Source organism: Syngnathoides biaculeatus, chromosome 8, assembly GCF_019802595.1.
Source record: "Syngnathoides biaculeatus isolate LvHL_M chromosome 8, ASM1980259v1, whole genome shotgun sequence".
NCBI classification, from domain to species: domain Eukaryota; kingdom Metazoa; phylum Chordata; class Actinopteri; order Syngnathiformes; family Syngnathidae; genus Syngnathoides; species Syngnathoides biaculeatus.
In genome coordinates, this window is record NC_084647.1 from 3,798,885 (window position 1) to 3,820,164 (window position 21,280).

General features: G+C 41.2%; 1 protein-coding gene across 3 annotated transcripts in view; it reads right to left on the reverse strand.

The window, feature by feature from the left end:
* Nucleotides 1-21,280, reverse strand: part of LOC133504291 (unconventional myosin-Ic-like) — a 92,992-nt gene that overhangs the window by 45,838 nt on the left and 25,874 nt on the right. The window lies entirely within an intron of this gene.

The following is a 21,280-nucleotide window of genomic DNA, read 5'->3' on the forward strand; positions in this document are numbered from 1 at the left end:
AAAGCTGTTCACATCCATGTTTAGCAAGTAGCCAGCAGTACCAGAGAGAACACGACTTGTCAGCAACAGAAATTCGCACATACATAATATACAGCAGGTGTTGTTGTGCTAAGTGGTAAGCAGTCATTGTCCCTAAGGAGAGCACACCAAGATAAAGAGGAAGAGAAAGCTTGAAGGATGAGAGAACTTATTAATTAGACGTTCGAATTTTTGAATAACAAGATTAATAAGAAAACAAGTGTGAAACAGAGAGAAAATTAAGAATACCATGAAACAGTAAGGTTCAACGAGCACTTTTCCTTTCTAAATTGCATCTTGCAGACCGAAAATTTCCCACAAATGTATCTTCAAAAGCCATTGAATCACAGTATCTCCCTTTTTCAGATGTGCAACATCTTGACTCAATTTCACACAAGTCATAATTTTAATTTATCCTGTGTTTCAAAGTAGACCAACATTGCCCCATGGTGATTTACATCATGGTGAGAGCCATGGGCTGGGGAGTGTGGTTTAACTCAATGTCTATGACACAACATAAAATGACCAGCAAGTCTGGCCTGTTATGTTTATGAGTTTGAATAAAGCACACTTGCACTAATACTGCCTGTTTGAGCTGACTCATTTCATGACATTTCTGTCTAGACTTATTGTATTTGGGTGGCCCTAAAGGTATTTCATGTTACATTTGATAAGATCCTACAATATGTCAGCATAAGGAAAGTGTATTTAATATTTTTTTATAGCGAGAGAAAATACTAATATTACAGTTGCAGTGTCATGGCAGTTTTTAGTAGTTCCAATCATTAAAGAAACAGTGTTGCACAAATTTAAGACTAGGTGGATATGTGCAATAACTCCTTGTTTGTCTCTCCCTGGGATCCTGTGAACTCAGCAGACCTATTGTTGTTTAACACAACACATCTCTCTAGAGCGCAAAGTTTCTGCAGCTGTGTGTGGGGGTGGGGGTCATGTGGTTGCAGAAACAAAATGGCATACAGTGTGGACAAAAGTAATGGGAGAAGAAATATGAATGACTTGCAACAGATATTTCGTCCGATTAGCTGGGAAATGTTCCATCTTCCACGCTGGGAAATGCAAAATTTAACAATCAATGTATCAGGCTAACAATATAAATTTCCTTTTGGGCACAGTATTTGCCAGATATAAAATTGGGAGGCTGCTATAAATATTTTTTCTTGTTGTGTCATCAGAAGCTGAATAACACATTTCTGAGTTCTGTGTCTTCTTTTGGAAGCATGATATTTTCTAATCTGCATTAACTAAGTGCCACAACTAGCCTGTTTGAGTGATTAATTAACGCATGTCCCAATAACTCTATGGTACCAATATGTAGTCTCCATGCAGGAGAACAAGTTAGCCATAACCCACTTCAAGAAGCAATACTGTGAGTGATTAATTAACGCATGTCCCAATAACTCTATGGTACCAATATGTTGTCTCCATGCAGGAGAACAAGTTAGCCATAACCCACTTCAAGAAGCAATACTGTACTGTTGTTATAGCTTGGAGCATAAAAACAATAAAAATGACACACAAAATATTAATAAAAAGGCAATTAATACCACATATTGTGCAAGTAATATGATTAAAAAAGTGGATATATTTTAAAAAGCATGAGAAAAAAAAGAGTTTTCAACCTGGATTTAAAAACATTCTCTGTTGGGGCTGACTTCACCTCTGTTGGCAACTTATTCTATTTGTGTTCGGCATAATACCTAAATGCTGCTTCCCCATGTTTGCTCTGGACCCTGCAGTCCACTATTTGACCTGAGCCATCGATCTAAGAGCTCTACTGGGTTTGTATTCCGTAAGCATTTCTTTCATGTATTCAGGACCTCAATCATTTAGTGATTTATAGACCAGCAGCAAAACTTTAAAATGTTGTTTCGGTCAGAACGTGAGCTGCAGCATTCTGAATGAGCTGCAGCTGTTTAATACTCTTTTATGGGGAGTCCAGTCAGAAGACTATTACAGTAGTCAAGTCTACTTGACATAAAAGCATGGATGAGCTTTTCCTGGTCTGCTTGACATATACAAGACTTCACTCTTGATATGTTCTTCAGATGGTAGAAGGCAGTTTTTGTGATTGACTTGATATGATTGTTGAAACTCAGGACGGAAACGATCAGAACACCAAGGTTTCGGACTTGGTCTTTGGTTTTTAAAGATAGAGAGTCCAGGTGTTTGATAACAGCAATTCTCTTTTCTTTATTGCCAAAAACAATTGTCTCGGTTTTGTAGTTGAAGAAAATTTTGGCTCATCCAGTTATTTATCTGACTTAGACAGTGGCACATTACCTCAATTGAACTGTAGTCATATGGAGACACTGCTAAATATGACTGTGTTTTATCTGCATAGGTATGGTAGTCAAAATTAAAGTTTTGAAGAATTTGACCCAACGGTAGCATATACAGGCTGAACGGGAGAGGTTCAAGAACTGACCCTTGAGGGACGCCATAGCTCATTGCCATTCGCTGAGACTGAGCACCTCCAATGTAAATCCAAAGTAGCTCTTTTCCTCCAGGTAGGACCTAAACCATTTGAGGACCATTCCATTTAGTCCTACCCACATTTCCAATCTGCGTATCAGTATATTGTGATCTACCGTATCAAACGCCGCGCTGAGATCCAACAAGACCAAAATTGAGACCTTTCCTGAGTCAGTATTCAACCTTATATCATTTAGCACTTTGATAAGAGCAGATTCTGTACTGTGATGAGTTCGGAAACCTGATTGAAATTTGTCAAAAAGTCCATTTGAATTAAAGAAATTGCTGACTTGATCAAAAATAACTTTTTCAAGATTCTTGGCTATGAACGGGAGATTTGAGATGGGTCTATAACTTGCTAACATGGAATCGTCCAATGCCGTTTTTTTAGAAAAGCTTTAACAGCAGCTACTTTAAGACCTTTGGGGAACTCACCAGACTGAGGTGAGCAATTGATTATTTGCTGGAAATAAGGTAGCACTGACTTCACAATAGTTTTGAAAAAGTCAGATGGTATTGAGTCGAGACAACTCGTTGATGGTTTCAATTGCTGAACAGTTTTCCCTAGTTTTTTGGTCAACTGCAATCATATTGAAATGGAAGGAGTATCAGACCACTGCAAATCTACAAAGACCCAGCCGTCCCTCTAAACTTTCACCTTGAACAAGAAGAAGGCTGATCAGAGATTCACCCAAGAGGCCCATGATTACTCTGGATGAACTGCAGAGAGCTACAGCTGAGGTGGGAGTGTCTGTCCATTAGACAGCAATCAGTCGTACACTGCACAAATCTGGCCTTTATGGAAGACTGGCAGGAACAAAGCCACTTCTCAAAGATATCCATAAAGTCTCGTTTAAAGTTTGCCACAAGCCACCTGGGAGACACACCAAACACATGGAAGGAGGTGCTCTGGTCAGATGAAACCAAAATCCAACTGTTTGGCAACAATGCAAAATTACATGTTTGGCGTAAAAGCAACACAGCTCATTACCCTGAACACACCATCCCCACTGTCAAACATGGTGGTAGCAGCCTCATGGTTTGGGCCTGCTTTTGTTCAGCAGGAAGATGGTTAAAATTGATGGGCCGAATTCTTTCACAAGGCACTGTACACTGTCGCCGCAATGTTTAGCGTGCTCAAAGAATTTCGGGAATGAAGATGTTGAACGGCTGTTGTAAAACTATTATGCTGCTACTCTCTGCGGACCTAAACTAGTTACTTACAAACAACTTTTATCGTTAGCGAAGATAAAAATGCCATACTAAAAATGCCAATATTTGACACAATAGGACAGAGTGCAAAAAAGGAAGGAAGCATTCATATGCATCCATCCATTTTCCAAGCCGCTTATCCATCGTTTTCCCAGAAAGATTAAGGTGAGGAAACGGTAGCAGGATGTGGCCGTAAGACTGTTGGCTTTTTGAAGCCTTTGATTGGCCCAACTCATGGGAGACCTCACCAGTAGCAGGGTATAAACGACAACTTAAATCCAATGCCGTGCCGACTACCTTCCCTCACAAGGAGCCTAATTGCCACGTGTGACAATTAAAAGCAAAGTAAAAAGATGCGAAAGACAGGTGGCGCTGACCACGTACGTTGATCAGCCACTTTAGCGGCAGCAGTAGCTGCTGTAAACAAACAATCACTACCTGACACAAAGTTAGCAGTGAAAAATAGTAAAACAGGTATGCATAAAATGGTTAAACAGCTTTCATCATTTCCAGGCAGTGGCTGCTACTGTGGCTACAACAAAATACTATTATGGGAGTCCGGCAGGTCACCATTTGCGATCACTACCCAGAATGCCCTCTGGCAAAAAACAAAAACAAAACAATGGCAACCTATTTTGAAATTATGATTTGTAAAAATTGCATAAAACTGGAAGTGATTATCGACAAGCAGCACAGTGGAGCAGCTGTAATCCGTTGGCCTCACAGTTCTGAGGACCTGGGTTCAATCCTGGCCTGCCTGTGTGGAATTTGCTTGTTCTCCCGGTGCCTACATTGTGTTTTCTCCGGGTTAGGGTTAGGTTTTCTCTCACATCCCCAAAATATGCACTCATTGGAGACTCTAAATTGCTCCGAGGCATGATTGTGAGTGGGACTTTTGTCTGTCTCCATGTGCCCTGCGATTGGCTGGCAACCAGATCAGGGTGTACCCTGCCTTCGGCCCAATGTCAGCTGGGATTGGCTCTAGCACTCCCGTACCCACGTGAGGATAAGCGACTCAGAAAACAGAAGGATGGATGATTATCGACAGGTGCATCTTTTTGTTATGTTGCTCAAGTCGAAAGAGCTCATATATACCAAATATGTAATTGAAAACAAAGTTCACTTTAAGGTTGTGCCCCAGCATCTCAATTGGGCTGGGGTCAGAACTTTAACTGGGGCACTTCATAAAATGTATTTGCTTCTTCTAAGGTCATTCTTTTGTTGTTTTGCTTTTGTTGTTGCTTCTTAAAATTCCAAAGGGTTTGCATATTTTTTTCTCCCACTGTAGTCATAGCCTAGGGCCCAGGAGTGGCCAACCTGCAGCTTTTGAGTCACATGCAGCTCTGTACCTGTTTACATGCAGCTCTTGAAGTCACAAAAACATATTGAAGCTCTGTTTTTTTTTTTTTTATGTGCATGCGCTTTGCTTGAATTCAATGTGGTAATTGCGAGCACACTTTGCTTGCCTTTATGACTGTATTTGCATGGGCACTTAAAGTGGGACTGTCATCCCTATAAACATTGTAAAATAGATATTGTAATGAAAAATACATATAACAGTATTCACTTCAATGTCTATACGAAAAAATAAATGTGAGCGGATCGTGCGTCATCCATGCGCAAAGTTGCGCAATTGAGTGTCCCTCGACATCCAAGTGGTCGCCATTTAGTCGCGTCCTCTGTCCTTGACGTCATCGTCACTTCCGCCGTTGAAAACGCGCACTGCCTGCTACTATGGAAGCCGAACAAGAGATATTCGGATTTTTCCGACGCCCCTTCTGACACCGAAGCTCTTTTCGAAAAGGACAACACCATACAACCGAGTGAAGTTACCGGGACAATATTACACTACTGTTTCGAGCCCTCAGGGCAATATTACACTACTGTTTTGAGCCATATTCAAATTATATGTGATCATGGCCAAACCGCATTCCCGCCACTTCCGCGCCGAAGATGAGCCATCGCGGCTCATCTCAGCCAGCCGGTGTGGCTTATGACAGAGCCAAGCGGTGCTGCTTTAGGGGGGGTGTTCACAGACGCCGCAGTACTCGATGAACACAGTCGAGCCGGGGCACTTTATGCGCACACGTGGATGAGTGAGGCATTCTTGGCTGGGTTCTTCAGAGTCGTCCACATCGCAAAGCCCGATGCGCAGTCTGCGCAGAAGCTGTGACCGCCGAAGGCAACGGTGGCATATAATGAAGCCGAGGCGTGCTGCTTTTAGAGGGTTGTTCACAGCCACCGCAGTACGCAATGAACACTATCGAGACAAGGCTGAGTGAAACATTGTTGGCTGGGCGACGTGTACATCGACACATTTCATACACGGATCTTTTGTTACGTTATGAGAGAGACCGATTACATGGTCCGCCCCAAATTATTTTTTTTTAGTAGCTGTATACACACCTACCTGTTATTTTGGAACCCACGAAGCTCTCATCCTCTGGGACTGTGCAGGCATGTGCAACGGGAGGATGAGAAGGGGAAAAAACAGCGCGACGGCGACCGAGGAAGAGTAGCTTTTTTGTTGCCACCACCCAGCTCAGCTGTGCAACGAGAGAAGTCAAATAACTCCGAGGAGGACAACCCCAGCCCTGACAAGACGTCTCTCATAGGTGTCCCGACCAAACAGGTGATCGTAGCAGGAAAGGTTAACGCGGTATTTTTGCAAAACTGGCATGCACATTGAATGAAAATAGCTTGAAGTTTCCCAGTCGGATCCTAATCTTTTGAAAAAATAATTGGCCAATTTTTCTCTCAAAATGGAAGGAAAAAATGCTGTTAAACGAAAATGTGCGGATGAACACATGCCATTCTTACGAAAGCAGGAGAGCTCATATTTTTTTTGAGCGCAACATCAAGTTACTCTGCCTTTTGTGTTAGACATCTATCACATTTCACAGTTTCAAATAGTCACTTCAGCTCACTACGCGCTAATATCAACCTGGAATTTCCAAAAAGAACTGAACTTTGCAGTAACAAGTTAGCCACGTTTGAAAATAAGACAGAAAAGCAGTTGCAGTTTGAAAAAAATAATGACGCATCCAGAAATGAAGGCTTGCATCTTGTCAACTGGCTTGGAACATTGCAAGGGCCCAACACCCCAAAATGAAGGGGAATTTATTAAAAAATGTCTGTGTGACACTGCTGAAATCGTGTGTCCTGAAAACGAAAAAAATTAAACATATGGTATCAGCCCTTCAACTGTTACCACACTGTTGAACAGAGAATATCGGACATTTGCATTTCTGCTGATTCACAGTTGCACTCAGACGTTACGTGAGAGTTGTGACATACAAGACAAGACTTGGTTAAACTAGTAGTTTGTCTGAGAAAGAGCACACAATTTTAAGTTTTTTAAATTTAAAATTTTAAAATGTGCTCTTGGTACTTGGTTGGTCTTGGAGAAGTCTATTTTTCTTGTTATCATGTTGGTGTGTGACATTTGCAATAAATCTGGCACAGAAAAGGCATGTGTGTGAAGAGGGAATGATGTTCACGGGCATGATGTGGCTCTTTGGCTCTTTCATGCGTATGAAGTGGCTGTTTGTTGCCACCCCTGATCTAGACCCTTAGGGGGTATGGATGGAAAAAAAAGTCATACTTGGTCCTTGTAATCATCACCCTTGGTCTCCACTCTCGAGCTACTCTGCCTCAGTGTTATTAAAAAAGCTCTGAAACATGCTAAATCACTTATTTACTGTGTTCTTTTCATATGGACTAAAATAAGTGAGCACTCCAGCAATGTTTTGTTTACTGACTTTTTAGGTGTGTATTTCCACATCCAATCTTTGACTTTTTAGGGGTGTAGAGAATCAAGCTTGTATTTACACCGTTAGCAAAAATGTTAGTACACTGACACGTCTCCCTCTCTTGTTTACACAAAACTGACACTGTTATGAAAGCACTGCATGACATTTTGTCAACAAATTTTGACCTGCATTCATCAGACACATAAATACAGTATATACATATGTCAGGAATGTGTCTAGCACATTAGAGTATACTCAGTATACTTGTCTTCGAAACAAAGTCAATGGAGGATGCGTACACTGACGGAAGAATACTTCCATACAAAGCGGCGGGGGAGATGAGGATAAATCAGAGAAATCAGCGGTGGGCATAATGGTGTCCCATGTAATCGACTGCTTGGAATGGCACGTAACACGTCACATACGCCCACGTAGGTCATGTGACTCGCGAAAATGGCAAAAATCTTCTCATAACACGATTAAATGAGAGGATTTAGCATTACACTGTCAAAATAGAGTACATATTACGTGACCTATTGGATACATTGTTAATGCAAACCACTGGATTTCCCCTTTAAGATGAGGTTTGGTTTATTTGGAAAAAAATTGATTTCAAGCCTCCCCTTGTTTACTTTTGCATTTTCTGTCATTCAAATGCACTCATTTCAATATCACCCCTTCTCTCTCTCACTTTTTCCATTACTCCAAGTACTCCAATGGTCCTTTTCAGTGTTTGGCTGAAAATGCAGCACACCCTTTTGCCCCCATCCCCCGTTTGCACAGAACACACACTAATACAAACTCTCAGCAACACACAAATATATGTATTTTCCTGGTTCCTAAATGTCATCATAATTTCCAAATCCTGCATCGCAAACAAAGTAGCTGGAGACAGGTTAGAAGAGCCACACAGTGCCTTAGTTGAAAGCGTTTTGTTTTTAGTGTTTTTTTTTTTTTTTTTTAGGAGACAGTGTGCATTTCATGGCTCACAATTGAAATTAAATTGCATGGTGGATAATCTTATATAATACTCAAGCATACCCCCATCCCTAAATAAATCAGTTATCCAAATTGTTGTCCTGCTTATCCACTGCAAAGTGCTATCACCATTTAATGACAATCACTGACGTCTTTTTTAGAGGGGATTTTTTTTTAATTTTATGAGTTCTGGCATCCATGAAAATTCACTTTGGTTTCTATCATTTTCCATTTATAATAAAAGGTGCATCAAAAGATGTTCGAGTTGGTTTTATATTGTTTTGTATTCAAGTAATACAGTAATTTATTTTCTATAATGCGCAAAATTTTCCAAAAATATTTTCAAAAAGTGGCGGCATGGTGGAGCAACTGGAAAGCGTCGACCTCACAGTTGTGAGGACCTGGGTTCAATCCCAACCCTCCCTGTGCGGAGTTGGCAGGTTCTTGCCATGCCTGTGTGGGTTTCTCCGGGCACTCTGATTTCCTCCCACATCCCAAAAACATGCAAAACTAATTGGACACTCTAAATTGTCCCTAGGTGTGATTGTGAGTGTGCTCTGGAATTGAACACCAGTTCAGGGTGTACCCTGACTCCTGCCCGTTGACAGCTGGGATAGGCTCCAAACACTTCTGTGACCCTTGTGAGGATAAGCGGCTAAGAAAATGGATTTGAACACCTTGCTATATTGCAAGTTCTCCGACTTAGAAATCATCATCATCAATCATCAGGGGTCTGAAATTTTCATCGTATGTGCATGTCCACTGTGAGAGAGATAATCTAAAAAGAAAAATCCAGAAATTACAATGTATTCATTTTTAACAATTTATTTGTGTGACACATCTGCAAATAAGTATTTGAACACCTGTCTATCAGCTAGAATTCTGACCCTCAAAGACCTGCCTGTTAGTCCGCCTTTAAAAGTCCACCTTCACTCCATGTATTATCCTGAATCAGATGCACCTGTGTGAGGTCATTAGCTGCATAAAGACTCCTGTCCACCCCATAGAATCACTAAGACTCAAACTTGTAACATGGCCAAGATCAAAGAGATGTCCAAAGACACCAGAGACAAAATTGTACAACTCCACATGGCTGGAAAGGGCTACGGAGATTTTGCCAAGCAGCTTGGTGAGAAAAGGTCCACTTTGAAGCAATCATTATAAAATGGAAGAAGCTAAACATGCTGATAGACAGGTGTTCAAATATTTATTTGCAGCTGTATCACTCAAAGAATTTGTCAAAAAATCATACATTGTGATTTCTGGATTTTTCTTTTTAGATTATCTCTCTCACAGAGGACATGCACCGACGATGAAAATTTCAGACACCTCCATGATTTGAACATGGGAAAACTTGCAATATAGCAGGGTGTTCAAATACTTATTTTCTTCAGTGTACATCCGCAACTTTCAAAAATAATTTTAAAAGTGGACTTGTCAGACCACAGAACACTTTTCCACTTAGCATTGGTCCATCTTAAATGAGGTTGGGTTCAGAGAAGTCAGTGGTGTTCTGGGTGTTGTTGATCCAGGTGACTTATCAGCGTGCAGAGCTATGCCGATGGCGTCCACTGGTAATCTATTCACCCAGTGCGCGAACTGGTGGAAGTCAAAATTGGCAGGGGAGGCAGTCTTTGATGTGCGTGAAAACCAGCTTCTTAAAGAGAGAGAGTGAGAGTCAGAGAGAGAGAAAGAGATAGATAGATAGATAGATAGATAGATAGATAGATAGATAGATAGATAGATAGATAGATATAGATAGATAGATAGATAGATAGATAGATAGATAGATAGATAGATAGATAGATCAATTTCTGGGCTGCTTATCCTCACAAGGGTCACGGGTGTGCTGGAGCCTATCCCAGCTATCTTTGGACAGGAGGTGGGGTAGACGCCAAAATGGTTGCCAGCCAATCGCAGGACACATTCAAACTACCAGTCGGACTCACAATCACACCTAAGGGCAATTTATAGTCCCAAATTAATGCACATTTTTGGGATGTGGGAGGAACTCGTGCCTAGAGAAAACGAATGCAGGCACGGGGAGAACATGCAAACTCTTAACAGGCAGGCCCAGAATTGTGAGCCAGACGCTGTAACCAGTTGGTCACCGTGTCACTTTCTCTGTATACAGTTTATCTAATTTATTTCAGATCATCAAAGTGATTTTGTAGCCTATTTCACTTTGCCTGACTAGAGCTATGCTAGTGATTTCTTGATTCATTAAAACGGGAGGTAATCAGATCTGGGTGTAGCCAATGAAGTTTAACTCAGCTCTGCTGTCCTTTAATAGTTACACTTGATTCATGATTTAAAAAGGAGGATAGGAGGAGGAGGAGGAGGATATGGAGACTTGCCATGGATGGCAATTTCAGTTTTAACAGATTATAGTCTGTCTACCTTTGAAAATTTCAATGAATCATTATTAGGCATTAATCCATCCATCCATTCATCCATTTTCTGAGCCGCTTATCCTCACGAGGTTCACAGGAGAGCTGGAGCCTATCCTAGCTGTCATTGGGCAGGAGGCGAGGTACACCCTGAACTGGTTGCCAGCCAATCGCAGAGTACATAGAGACAGACAACTGTCACACTCACAATCACACCTAGGGGTAATTTAGAGTGTCCAATTAATGCATGTTTTGGGGATGTTATAGGAAACTGGAGTTTCCAGAGAAAACCCACACAGGCACAGGGAGAACATGCAATCTCAACAGAGGCGAGGGCAGGATTTTCCTCAGAACTGTGAGGGCAATGCTCTACATCTGCACCACCATGCTGGCTGAGGCATTAAGAATTGAAAAATGATACTGTTAACTTCCCCTTCCCCTATGATATTTCATGGATATTCATCTTTAAAGTTTTCATGTAATTACATTTGTATTCAAGCTAACTGACAGCTATACCGACGGCACCTTGTTGTTTTCCAGGCTGGATGGAAAATGAGAAGGGAAGGAGTCTGAAAAAGAAAATAGCTTATAGATGAGCAGAAATAAACCAACTATTGAGCTAATGTCAGACATCTTAGAGGAAGTAATAACAAGTGCTTCAATAATCTCAGTGCATTCTATGATCGTGACAAATTGCGCAAAAATTCATCTTCAAGATAGAAAAAGATTGAGAAATTGACAATTCTTCTAAACTGATCCTTCAAGAACCATAGGAGTTGTAGCTGAGAGTGAATGTCAGCACAAATCCATGACATGTAAAGTCACAGAGGCTCTTGATGCTTTGACACATCAAAACATTTTTTTCGTTAACATACTTGTTTCCACTCACAGTGACTGCAAAAGAATGCTGCCCGGCCACACAAAGCCTCGCCTTGTGGGCGGTCCAAACACAAACGCAATCTGATGAAAACATTTGCCTTTTATGAAAAAAATAAAAACACAGCATCAACATGACAAATACAGTCGGAGTGACAAAGAGTAATTGCTATTGACTACTTGAGATGAAGTGCTAGAGAAGTGAGCAACGATGTATCACTAGAGGAAAAACAAGGTGTCTTTCTCACCTGTATCTCTCTTGCCTGCCCCACAGGTGCAAGAGCATGCTGCCCAGGGTATTACATAATTATAACCCAACTGAAAGTGTTCCTCACAAATAAAATCAGCTTCCTCTTTCACATAATGAACTCTATCCTTGATTTAGCCTGACCAAAGACCGATATGCATCTTACCTTAAACACTTTGAAGAACCAAATTCCATACATTGAGATTGATGTAAAAAAAAAAATCTTCTTTAAATAAACGCATCGGATATTTTGTTTGACAGAAACCTCACCAAAGGTCTGTACTTCATTGTTCCGGCTTTTGAGTGATTTGGACGATGTTCTTTGCTCCACCAATCTTGCAATCAAGCTGTACGTGTCTGGGTTACAGCAAGGCGTCACGGCCACTATTCAGCGCAGTTTGTTTTTAGAAGCGCTCCCCTTCATCCTGAGAACCAGCTGCCATAGCTTCTCCTCTTACTGCTTCAGATATACACTCAGGCTCCTTCTCGTTAGTTCGCTTGTACATCCATTTTCCTTTCCCTCCCTCACTCCAGAGGAAATAGTCGCTGTGTTGGGTGACACATAACACCACTCCACTCCCTTCCCTCAGCTTGCTTAATCGTCCCCCACCCCAGTCAGCCTCTCCTCTCTACCTCTATTTGTCTATTATGGCAAGAGTGAAAACATTCCATCATTCCTTCAACTATGACATTATTCTCTCTCCAGCATCTTGAACTATGCAAGCACAACCAAGATCATTAGTCCAATAACGTTACAAGGAGTGGAATTAGTCTAGACAAACACACACATCAAAGGCCTCAGCGTCCAATGGATCTGCTTGTTAACACTAATAACATGTGACATTTTACACCTAATGAACATGTGCCTCTGAGAACATCGAGAAGACAAGCAGTTGTGTTTGATGATGCCCAACATACATGGATCCACAAACTAAATGACATGTTATTCAAAATCTTAGTGATGAAGTCCATGAAGCTCAATGCAAATCATTTTGCCCTTATAGCGCAAGTGTGTGCTTTGCAGTTCCAACTCGTTTTTTAAATTCGGACCTCTGCTGAACATGCAGGCAACCATATACGCTCCCCATTGGTAACAAAATCAGTTCTTGCCATTAGCCCAGCACTATATGTGGCAAGCTAACAATCACTCTTTTGCACGAGACAAAAATAAGGAGTCAGGTGTGCTGTAATTCTTTGTTCTTGGGGTAGCACTTCCCAGTCATGTTATTAAGAGGACCAGGAACCACTTAAACTCAAATATTGTCTCCTTTAATTGTGAGTGTTTGATGCCAAACTGCATACACTTTACATTCAGTCTATTCGCAATGGACTATGACTACAACTGAAAACGTCTGAAAGCCGCAGTTTCAAAGACCTGAAAAGTGGCAAGACAGATTTTAAAGGCCTCATTAAGATTATACGCTTTCCTGGGGATCTGATGGCGTTTTAAATATACAGTAATTAAATTGAAAATTTCAAGTGTCTGGACAGGTCTCACCTCTTTAGTTTAGGTAAGGTAAGTGAAGTGATAATGAAGTCAGGGGAAGGACAGGTAAAATGAAAAAAATCCACACAGACAATCAAGACAATCCATAAAAGCACAAGAGATGGTACTTGCTGCTTAAAAATAATTTAAATGTAAGAATATTTCACTAAAACCTGTTGTTGTGTCATAGACTGACTCATACAGAGTACTACAGGTGTAACCTACATTTAATCATAGAGCAGTAGCAGTCTACCACACACTCTTGAGAGGAAAGACACCTTGCTATCTACACTGCCCTCTTGTGGTCGACTCGAACTGAAAGAAGTAGACCAGGGGTGTCCAAACTTTTTGCAAAGAGGGCCAGATTTGGTAAGGTGAAAATGTGTGGGGGCCGACTATTTAGCCTGACATTCTTTGAACCGTTAACATTAAATACAAATTAACTTTTTGGGATTTTTTTTAATTTAATTACAAATGGCATACTTTTACTTTTACATTTTTTTTTTACATTTAGGTTTTTACCGAAATCACAAACCACAAAAAATTAAGAAAACTATAAAGGATATCTAAGTTCATGTGAAACATTACATATTATTCACTATTATATGCTCACTGTAGGAAAAGTGCTGAAAACAAAACAATGATCACTGCATATTCAAACTGTGATTTTGACCATCACAAAAAAATTAATTAACTGAGATTTAAGAATTTATTCAACTCAGAGGACTTAACAAAGGTCTTGCCTGCACTAATGTGAAGGGTGATACTGGGATCTTGACTGCAGTATGTAGTCCATGTCTGGCTCAAGAGCAGTGGTTTTGATGCGCAAGACGTCACGCAGGTGAGAGTCACTCAGTCTCGTCCTCATGCGGCTCTTGTTAATGTTCATAACGGAGAATGTCTTCTCGCACATGTATGTGGAGCCAAACAAGCTCAGCATTTTCTTAGCAAATGTCCGAATTGCTTGGAACCTGCCTTCATCCAGCTGGCGGTAGAAGTTGACAAGAGGGAGCTGTTGGTGCCGACTGCGATGCTCGGCGTCACACTGCAGCTCAATGAGCTCCAGTTGCAGGTGGTCTGGAGCGTCATCAGGGTCCACGGAGAAAGGAGAGGAAAAAAGCGTGATCTCCTTTTCAATAGCTGCAAAGTCCCGAAAGCGCTGCTGAAACTCCTCAACCAGAGATGAGATGTCTGCTGCATACTTTGTCATTTGCGCACTGATATTGATCTGTGGGAAACTGGTCACAATTTCCTGCAGCGACGGGAAATGTGCGGTATTGGGCTGCGCCTGTGACAGGTGTCTTTGGAAAAGTAGCAGCTTGGTCCGAAAGGCTTTGATGTGTGAATACAGTTGGCTTACCACTGCATTTTGCCCTTGAAGGCTTGTGTTCAGCGCATTCAGATGTCGCGTTATGTCAACTAAAAATCCCAAATCAGCCAGCCAAACAGGATCATTTAATTGTGGCATGGGTTGTCCCTTTTTAGTCAAGAATTGTCCAATTTCCTCCCTGAGAGAGAAGAAGCGCTGCAGCGCAGACCCCCGACTGAGCCACCTTACGTCGGTGTGATACAAAACATCTCCGTATTCAGCCTGGATGTCGAGAAGAAACTGTTGAAACTGGCGGTGGCACAGCGCTTTGGAGCGAATATAATTAATAGTCTTTATCACCGGTTTCATAACATTATCATATTTCATATATTTGGCACAGAGAACTTCTTGATGAATAATACAGTGGAGTTTAATAGCGCTGCCTCCTTCTTCGCTGACTTTGTTACAGACAAGGCTTGATAATCCACTCCGCTCGCCAGCCATGGCAGGTGCGCCGTCCGTAATAATCCCGGTGACTTTATTCCACTGTAGTTTCATGTCATCTACGGTGGAACAAACAGAAATAAATAAATCCGTTCCTCTTGTTTGGCCCTTCAGACTCTGGAGGTCCAGAAGCTCTTCACTCACGTTCATGTCATTGTCCACTCCTCTTAAAAAGATCAGTAACTGAGCGGTGTCGGACGCATCCGTGCTTTCATCGCACGCTAACGAGAAAAAGTCAAACTCAGTTCCTTTTGCCTCTGTCTCTTAATATCTAATGAAACGTCTTCAATTCTCCGTACCACAGTATTACGAGCCAGGCAAATATTGGCAAACTCTTGCTTCTTCGCGGGGCAAATTTTCTCAACCATTTTCATTACACAGTCTTTAATAAATTCACCCTCAGTGAAAGGTTTGCAGTGCTTTGCAATCAGCGTTGCCACTTCGTAGCTTGCCTTTGTGGCATTTTCATTTGACTCACGGACTCTTGTGAAAAAGCTTTGCTGTGCCGTTAAAACAGCTTCCAGTTGCTTCACTTTTTCACCGCGTTTGTTCCCAGTTAGCTTGTCGTAGCTAGCATGTTTCGTCTGGTAGTGCCCCTTGATGTTGAATTCCTTGAAAACAGCCACAGTCTCTTGGCAAATTAGGCAGACACAGTTGTTTCGTATTTCAGTGAAAAAATACTCAAATTTCCAATTGTCCTGGAAGCGGCGGCCCTCGCGGTCAACTTTCCTTTTTTTGTTTACAGACGCCATGTTAGAAATGGCCTGGGCTGAAACGATCACGCAAGGTCAAGGGTCACGGCGGCCAGAGTGCGGCCACAGGGCTACTGCCATCTTCTGGTGAAATGAAAAATAGCTTTTTGTACACATGTATTTTATACTGTGGTCAACAGTGCTGGCGGGCCGCATATTATTGATTTCATGATAGAGGCCGCGGGCCGGAAAAAATTTGTCCACGGGCCGCAATTGGCCCGGGGGCCGGACTTTGGACATGTCTGAAGTAGACCTAAAGTTTTTTGCTGATGCAAATGTTTATATGACTGATGATTCTCTGTGCCTAGACGGAACAAAGAAAAACGTACTTAGTTTTATCGTGGGTTGAATGCATCTGAGTGAGGGCTTAAGTTGTACCCCTGTCTCGCTCTCTCTCTCACTTCCTCTCTTTCTTTCCTTCTGTCCTCACTCCCAATATAATCAGAGGCTCTGTGGCAGGAATCCGAGTAATGTTTTACAGACTCGCCCTCACCACTGTTGTACACACAGGAGACACACAGCAGGCAAAAGGCAAAGATACAAGTGGAGATAGGTGATTGCCATCTGTACAACGTTTGTTAATTAAAAACATTCAGATTAGCTACTCTGTCTGGCTTGCATCAACTTTCGGCATGTTAACACAAAGTGTGTGTGTTAATTTTACAGGCTAAAGTAAAGGTTACATATTTGTGCTGAGTTGGAAGAGGAGGAGGAGCTTGACCACCAATATCTTGCTCAGCTGTCAGACAGTTAAACCCTTCCTTCTCCACTTCCTGCAGACTTTGGAGTTCAGTAATGACCATTTAGTTTCTGAGTGAGCAAACGATATGAAAAACACTAAAGGAGTTAGGGATAAAGAAAAACAGATTAAACATATTTTTCGTAGTATAAGAAGGCAAACAGGTTAGTTATAGATGGTAAAAATTAAGAGTAGCAATACCTATGTACCAAAATGTACACACTTTGTCATAATCTTATGCCGATAAAGTAATGGAAGAAAATGCGGATTAAGTAAGACAACTAATGATCACACCCTTCCTTTTGCTCTGGAAGTTGTACCAATGTACACACTAGACGTGAGTGTTGTTTACAGTATCTTCTTTGTCCTTCTGTGCTTTGCTAAATAAAGGACATCCCTTTTTTGTGTTGGATGCACTGTCATGACTACTACACATATACCATACAAAAACCACACCAGTCCATGTTATCTGCAAATTTGTGCATATTTTTGGGTCATAATTTGATTCATTTTATAAACTGCATTTCGCAATATGCTGTAATCTCACTTGAGCAACAGCAAGAATAGGCATTGCATTCAGTAAATTGTATTTAAGAACTGTGAGATGCATAATTGCAGTGATATCTAGATTGAATACATCCTGACTCCATTTACTGTGTCCATTGTAGATCATGCTGATGTATCCTCCCATACGCTCCTTAATTCTTTGGCTTAACAGCGTTGAAGCAATAAATGTTGGACTTTTAGAGGGCCCATAAAACAATACATCACTTCATATCTTATAATAAATCCTATCCAGCCTTAGCATATTGTCAACAGATCAAAGATTGCTTTCATGGTCCATATTAGAACAAGGGCAACAGACATCCACACAATATGTTGTAAATGTCTTATTCCTTCGAACTTGGTTCGTTTCAGTAATTGTCATACGAGTCAGCATCATCACATCGCTCAAAAAACAAACAAACATGGAATTAAATATTAAATTTAGAATGAGGGGAGAAAAAAAAACAAAATCCTACCAAGGGAAGCACATATGACCTTGACACTGTGGGAAAATTTGAAATGGGAACTCTCTCTCTTTCCTCGCTCTCTCTCTCTCTCTCTCTCTCACTCTCTCTCTCTCTCTCCCTCTCTCTCTCTCTCCCCCTTCCACAGCTCTCCTCTTCTTAAATGCTTGTTTCCTGTCTCACTTCCTCTGCCAAAGATTCCTCGGAGGGATCCTGAATATGTACACAACTTTTAATTGGCCATATGGCCAAACATGTAAGGTTTAGACACGCTTTTTATTGTACTATCGTGCCATATGTTGAGGAGTATTGAACCAAATCAACCTCAAGGTCCTCCATGAAACCTAACCATGATGACCAATGGGATGCAGTCTAGGAAACATCATTTTGAACAACAAATGATCAAATTTGTTTAAGTATTTCTGTAGATGACAACGATAATGTAAACCTAACACTGTGAGAGTGAGTGTGTGCCTTATTACTGACTGGGGACCAGTCCAGGGTGTCATAGGCCTTTCTTCTGATGTTAATGGGTTGCACCACAACCCCCATGATCCTGAACAAGATTACTGGACAAGAAAACGGGTAGATGGATGCAGTATCATGAGCTCAATTTTAGTGCCACAAGGACATCATATGGAGATACAAATATAAGAAAAGAACACACATACATCCGTTTTTAACACTGCCTATCCTGGTTAGGGTCACGGGGCTGGGAGCCTATCCCAGCTGACTTTGAACGAAAGCCAGACAACACCGTGAACTGGTCGCCAGTAAGTTGCTGGGCACATACACACTCACAGTGACAAAATCGCTGAGTGGGAACTGAACCCACGCTACCAGCACCAGTCAGGCGAGTGTACCACTACACCATCACTGACTGAAAACTTATTTATCCGTCCATCCGTCCATCTATCCATCCATCCATCCATACATCCATCCCTCTTCTACCGCTTATCTGAGATCGGGTGGCAGGGGCAGTAGCTTTAGCAAGGACGCACTTCATCCAGCTTTTTGGGTGGGATCCCGACGTAGTCTCTACCGGGGTCTCTTTCCAGAGGGCGGTACCTGGAACACCTCACCAAGGAGGCATCCAAATCAGAAGCCTCAGCCACCTCATCTGGATCCTCTCAACACTGAGGAGCAGCAACTCTACTCTGAGCCCCTCCCAAATGACGACCTTCTCACCCTCTGAGGGAGGGCCAGGTGACTTTGCAAAGGAAATTTGTATCAGCCGCTTGTATCCGGGACGTGGTTCCTTTCGTCAAGACCCACACCTCATGACCATACGTGAGGGTAGGAACAGAGATCGAGCGATAAATTGATAGCTTCACCTTTTGACTAATCTCCTCTTTACCACAACGGACGTATACAAAGTCCACATCACTGGAGACATTGCAACGATCTGCCTGTAGATCTCCTGCTCCATTCTTCCATCAGTAGTGAACAAGACCTCAAGGTACTTGAACTCCTCCACTTGGGGCAGGATGTCATCCCCAACCTGGATGGGGCATGCCACCCTTTTCTGACCAAGTCTTAGATTTGCAAGTGCTGATTCTCATCCTATGAACCACTCCAATGAGAGTTGGAGATCACGGCTTGATGAAGCCAATTGAAGCCAATAGAACCACATCATCTGCAAAAACCAGAGATGCAATACTGAGGCCCCCAAACCGGAGCCCCTCTACGCCTCCCCTGCGTCTTGAGATTCTGTCCATAAAAGTTATGACGAAGTGCAACTCTCACCGGAAATTAGTCGGATATATTTATGACTAAAATTCAAATAATGATGTGCGCTGAGTGAAGAAAGTCAAAACTAAGCACATAACGTCCGCACCCATCTGAATTACAATATGCTCAATAATCACGTTGCGCCTCTGTGAAGCCCCTGTCCTAGTAGACAGAATTACGCTATATCTGGCCATCAACCAAAAATAATATGACTGTACAGCTTGTTAAAATGACACACGTTGAAATAAGAGAATGGCGTTTTTTTTCCCCACCCAGCACCACTGCCTGATGAAACATGCTAAGTCCTTGGAATATGACGCAATACAACAATCTAGTGTTTGTATGTCTATCACTGATTGTTTCTGTCTATTGGCTTTCGTCCTGCTGTAACACATATAAAGGGTGTCCCAAAAAATCTTTACACACTTTAAATAATTGTAAACTTGATGTTCACTATATTTCAAAGAATTCTTAATATGTAAAAGAATTTACAAATATCATTTTTTTAAAGTGTGTATAGATTTTTTGGGGACACCCTGAATTAATAGCTTTAAGATAAAATTATACGAAATGGTTGCAAAGATAGCTGGAATAGAGTCCAGCAACCCTGGAACCCTAGTTCATTTTCATGTCTTCTTGGGTAAGTCTGTACAAGCTTGGGACACCTGTTTTGGGGCATTTTCTTTCTTTCTTCTTCCTCTCAAGTACATTCAGGTTGGATGGGCATAGTCCGTGGGGAGCCATTTTAGGTATTTCCAAAGATGTTAAATTGGATTCAAGTCTTAGCGCTAGCTGGGCCACTCAAGGACATCCACAGGCTGCTTCTGAAGCCACTTTGTTATTTGGGCTGTATGCTTTGGGTGACTATTGTTTTGGAAGGTGAATTGACGCCCAATCTAAGTTCCAGAGCCTTCAGGACTGAGTTCTCTTGATGAATTTCTCCATTCCACTCCATTCAAGTTGTTTGTAGAAGCATCTCAAGGATGATCACTGAAAATCAGATGCACCTATGTTTGAGAGTGGCAAAGGGTGTGAATATTTACGTACCCATTATGTTTGAATGTTTAATTTTTTAAATAAATTCAAACAATTGTCTGAAAATATGTTGTAAATCTGCCATTAGGGGATATTTCATATTGATTTTTTCGTTTTTTTTTAGAAAACTACACTCAAGTCAGCTAAATGAAACAGCAAAATAAAAAAAATAACAATTGCAATTGCAAAAATAACAGCAAAATAGGTAAAACGTGAAGCAGTGTGAATACTTTCTGGTGACACTGTAAATCTGCATGTGCAAAGTTCCCTTGTTATGTTCCAAAAAAAATACCTGTAAGTTAATTTTTTTTCTTTTCTTTTTCTTTCATTGACAGTAATGGGTTTTTTTTCATTTATAGTGCATGTTTTTTTTGTTTACATGTTGGTTTTTTTCATTTACATTATGTTTTTTCATTTACAGTATGTTTTTTTTCATTTAAAGTATATGGTTTTTTTCATTTTGTGTATGTCTTTTTTATTTTCTTGTGGTTTAAGGCTGTTAAACCCCTAACCACACTTTCTAACCTTTTCTCAAACAGGCATTAACATTTTATCACATTTCTCTCATTTAAACCTTTGTAGATTAAAAAAAAAAGTACACCGTATTCTAGAAAGAAACCAAAGATAAAAACCTTGTTTGAGGCCAAAACATTTGTTTGACAATAACAGCCTTTTGTCCATATTTTACAGTTCCTCTGGCCCTGAAGGTTTGTCCTGGGGTGGCTTGATTATGTTTGAGAGCTCAAGC